The sequence below is a fragment of the Gavialis gangeticus genome, unplaced genomic scaffold (genome assembly GCF_001723915.1).
Source record: "Gavialis gangeticus isolate Ggan-Ray unplaced genomic scaffold, GavGan_comp1, whole genome shotgun sequence".
In the NCBI taxonomy this organism is placed as follows: Eukaryota; Metazoa; Chordata; order Crocodylia; family Gavialidae; genus Gavialis; species Gavialis gangeticus.
Genome location: NW_017729004.1, coordinates 55,794,254 through 55,799,263, shown reverse-complemented (window position 1 = coordinate 55,799,263; position 5,010 = coordinate 55,794,254). Strand labels below are relative to the sequence as shown.

The 5,010-nt window shown below is 41.4% G+C and overlaps 1 long non-coding RNA gene across 1 annotated transcript in view; it reads left to right on the top strand.

Annotated features, from left to right (window-relative positions):
- LOC109291498 overlaps positions 1–5,010 on the top strand; it is a 20,908-nt gene that overhangs the window by 7,776 nt on the left and 8,122 nt on the right. The window contains exon 2 of the long non-coding RNA XR_002095867.1: positions 4,587–4,595. This is a non-coding gene — a long non-coding RNA (uncharacterized LOC109291498). The remainder of the gene's footprint in view (positions 1–4,586; positions 4,596–5,010) is intronic.

The following is a 5,010-nucleotide window of genomic DNA, read 5'->3' as shown; positions in this document are numbered from 1 at the left end:
AGGGGAACAGTGACTCCCCCAGTGCCTTCTGATCCCCCCTGATCAGTTTGTAACAGGCCACAAGATCCCCCTTCAGCCTTCTCTTGTGGAGGCTGAACAGGTTCAGGTCCCGTAGTCTCTCCTCAAAGGGCCTGCCCTGCAGTCCCCTGATCATGCGAGTGGCCCTCCTCTGGACCCTCTCCATCTTGTCCACATCCCTCTTGAAGTGCGGCGCCCAGAACTGGATGCAGTACTCCAACTGCAGCCTGACCAGTGCCAGAGTTGTAAGAAACCAATGCCAGAGTGCCTGACCAGAGTTGGGTCGAAGTAATGTGCTGTTTATCCTCCTAAAGTGCTTTTTGCAGTGGGGGGGGGTAAGGGGGGTTAAACACCTGCAAGCAGCCTAAGGGTCTAATATAAAGCAAGCTAAACGGGTCCTTTGGTAAACCACATAACCACTAATGTTTTACTAGATTCTCAGTGGTTCTTACCTGAGTTACTTATTGAAAGAAAATTGATACAATATCCTGTTTGTAAGTTTGTTAAGAATTATTAGGCTGAATAATTACTAAATTAGCAAAGGATTAATCACTTATCAGAGAGACAGAGAGATCAAATCAAAATCAAATATAAGAAACTCAATGTATTAGTAAGGGTATTGAATTAATAGCAAATGATCAGATGAGTCATATTAGGAAATTAATGTAGCAGATAACTGAGCCTCATATATCCTAAACAGAATTCAAAGGAGGGAGCTATCTGCTTGGTTACATCCCAACTAAAGAACTTTTTCTCATAACGGTATAATCAAGATAAGCTGGTTTAATAATTTAGTGACCAGGCCAAATAACTGGTTATATCCAATTTACATCTTTAGAGTCATTCTAAGTCTGTTTCTTATGGTGTTGCTACACGTTAATTAAAATATGTGTGAAGGGTCCTTAAAGCAGTAATGTCCACCCATTAGAGCAGTAAACATGTGCTAAGGCAGGGGTGGGCAATTATTTTGGGCAGAGGGCTGCTTACTGAGTTTTGGCAAGCCATCAAGGGCTGCATGACAGGCAGCCCAGGGCAAATTAATATTAATTTTCTAAATTTTTTAAGGGCCCTGCAAGCCAGATAGAATGACCTGGCAGGCCACATCTGGCCCCGGGCCGCATTTTGCCCACCCTTGTGTTAAGGCCCCTCCGAGCAGCTCAGAGACAATCCTCTTCCATAGAGGATTATCTCTAACTGGTTTTGGGCAACTCATATTGCAGTCACATGTAACTGCTCCACAGGCCCAAAACCAGTTGAGAGGGATTCACCAGCATCCCAGAAGGCACTGTCCTACCTGCTCTATCTGCCACTGTCACTGTGGAGGAAGGAGCACCTATAAGTAAAAATCTCCCCTCCCATTTTGGGCTCCCCCTGCCTCTCATGGATCCCCCCATCCCCCTGTACTCCTGAGAGCTCTCCTTGTGCTCCCCTGGACCCAGGGCTCCCCCTCCAGCCCTGGCAACTCACCCCCATCCCATGTGTCCCCCAGCTCACCTGTGGCTGATGGTACTATCATGGGGGAGCAGGCAGGAAAGAGGAAATGGCTTGTCTGGCTGCTTCCACCACCACCACTACCACTACTGCCACAGCTGCTCTCATGGCTGAGCCCAACTGTCCAACTGCAGATGGATTCCCCTACCCTGCTGGGACAGTGCTGGCAGCCACAGGTAAGCTGCCAAGGAGCTGCAAGCTGGGATTTGGGGTGCCAAGGGGAGGCCGGGTGTGGGAAGGCCAAATCCAGGAGTGTGGGGTAGGAGATTGGGCCTGATCCAAGCCAGTAGGTGCAGGGCAGTACACTGCAGGTAGGCTTAATCTGGCAGGAGTAGTTCCCCCCCTCCCTGCCTCATCCCCCAGAGCAGGCACAGGGAAAGGAATCTCCCTGACCATCTCTACTTCTGCTTTCCCCATCCCCCGCTGAGCCCAGCAGGGATGGGGCAGGCAGGAACCGCTCTTGTGCTTCCCCCATCCCAGCACAGCAGCAGATGGGGGGAAGAAAGAGGGAAAGGGGATTTTCACTTCCTTTAAGGACTTTAAAAACATTCCCAAAGGTTCCTGTGGTATTGTCATATCCAAAAGGGGGGGCATAGCTGCATCATTGCAGCCTCTCAAGATCCACCCCTGCTCACGCTTATGTGCATATATTCTCAAACAGAAATTGAGATGTCTCCCGAGCTTCAGAGGCCCAAATGTTTTTAAGAAGTTTCAACCTTTTTAGCTGTCATAATCTTTGGGTTCACAGTGTCACTAGACCACTAATGATAGGACCAAATGAAATGATAACTGGGTCAGTGTTCTTACACTAACAGTTCTTCAGGTGCGGAGGGTGGTCAGGTGGACCAAGTTCATATTAATAATCTTCACCTTCTTCCTCCATATGTGTTTTGCCTTGGAAAGGAGGAGGAGTTTTCTCCTTCAGTTGTCTTTGCTTGTCTGAAAGGCTTTTTATTAGTGCAAACAACTTCCTACCAGGGAGCATTTTGGTAAAACATAATGATTAGAAGGTTACAGGACAATGACTAAAACTTAAGGAACTTGACCCCTAAAGACTGCTTGATGACAGAAGATAATATATACATGAAAGAAAGAATAAAGCTTCAGTATCACATTCTCTCATCTCTCTCTTTTCATGATCTTCCCTCTTATAATTGGAGTCCTCTTTTGTTCCACCTTACAAAACTCACTTTAATCACTTTGTGCAAATTGGGAGCTACAGCTGTGTGGACCAAGTTAGCTAAAATGATGCAATCTTTATGTTAACAAAAGTCTAAAAAAAATCCAACCAGGTATGACAATTTTCACAAGAGATCAGTCACTGCTTTGCAAAGATCAATTTGCAGAGATCAGTCATATGCTTTGCAGAGATCCAAAAAGAGTTGAGAGAAAAACCTAAGACTGGCTTTGTGGAAGTTGCCCTCATCCATTTTTGAAAGAGATGACCACAGCATGGCAGGCAACATCTAATGAAGGGCCTTAGCAAGCCCTAAGTAATTATCCAAAAGTAATTATCCAATTCTCTTATGTCCCTTCAATATTTCTTAAAACTAAATTTAAATATATGTAATAATATGACACACCAAAGACTTGGGAAATTTTCATTTAAAAGCCAACAAGGTAAAAGTTTATATTGTCTTCACTAAGTAATCTTCATAGTTTGTAATTCATCCAAGAGGAACATAACTTTAGTAAAGTCTTCTTTTAATGAAGGAAACAAGGTTAAAGTAACAACTGTTTTTGTTACATTTGCTAAATATAGCAAAACTAATCTACAGATGCATGCAAAAGTAACAGTTATATCATAAGCTTATAATCAATGTCATTTAATATCCATGCAATTGTTACACCTTTCGAGTCCCCTAGAAAGAAGAGTTATTTTAACATAGCACAACCATTATACTTCCCAAGTTCACCACGAAGACAGCCTGACTACGCAAATTTTGGAGTAATGTGGGACAACATAACATCATCTCCTTTCCTGTTATAAAATAAAGCCACATTTTGCCCACATGGGTGTAATCAATGGCAATCTAGGAATTATCTCTAAATGACATCAGTGTCACCTGATTATTACAGTATTGCACCACTCCTAAAAGTACTACACTGTTTTCATTATGCTTCAGCTACTATGTTCATTGTGCTGCACAGGGGACTACTTATAGAGCCATCGCCAATATGAATGACTGTTGAACTGCTAGATCTAATTGTACTGAATGTTTACCCTTATAACTTCCATAAATACAAAATCCATTTTATTTTCATTTTGAGGTACTTTTGTTTATTTATTATGGTGCTTTTTTAAAGAAAATAAAAGTAATATTACTGACATTAATTATTGCTATTTTTTTTCTAGATGTGAATGAAGATTGAAAACCAGAAAAATCAAGCATTTTAAGACAAGTATTAACTTCCTCATCTGGGTAGAAAAGGCAAAACAAACACCAATGATTCTTAACATACAAAAGAATAGGCTATTGTTTCTTGAAATGATACCGCTGTCTCAGTCTGTCAATTCCTTTTCTTTACTACCCTCAACCTACTGTATTTTTATTGATTTTCTTTTATATTGATGTTTTCTTGAAGCAGCTGAAATTTTTTAATTGCTGACAATTTTGTGTGCACCATGGGCTACATGAAGAAAACAAGAGAGAGCTATGTGAAAATCCAGATCATAAATACTATGTCATTATTTTATAATGATGACTGAGATGGATGGAGAGGAGTCACACCTGAGGAAATTTCCAGTGCTTATTTTATTGAGATTTTCCTTTCGGGTGGGCTCCTAAAAGGAAAGCTTTGGTGTGTTGGCAATGGTTCAAGTTAAAAGGCATGTCTGTTTTTTTTTAAAGTCAGTATCTAATGTTTAGTGTAATGTTACCTTGTCTCTTATCTGATGGATATGTATATATGTATATTATTCAAAATGCTTTTTTTGCATTAAATTGAGTTTCCTTTAGTTATACTCTGTGTTTCCAATGTTATTCTTTCAGAGGCTGTTTTCCATTAATTAAAATAGCAAATAATTCATGGGTTTTGGTTGTAGCCGCGTTGGTTTAAGGACATAGGCAAGCAAGGTTCTTTGAGTAGATGTGATATCTTTTATTAAACCAACTGATCAGTTGGGAAAAAATTCTTAGTAAGCTTTCAGGTGCAGTCACCCTTCTTCAAGCATAGGAAGTCTCTGCTGTTCTGAGTTTCCAAGGTAAATAGGTAGAAATTAGAAAAACAAAACAGTAAAGTGGGGGGGGGGAGGGGAAGAAGGGGGAAAAAGCCAAAGGTGAGTAAGGGAGACTCTACAGTGGCTGTAATACAAGGTAGAAAGGAGGCTGTCTGTGTAAAAGGAAATGGAAGACAAAGGGCAGAAAAGGAGGGTGGTGAGGGGAAAGAAAAAAAGGTGTAAAAGGTCTGGTTGGGCAGGTACCTGGTGAATCACATGTCAGGCAAGTTGTAATGTGTCATAAATCTAATGTCTATATTGAGTACATGTTTTTTGTATGC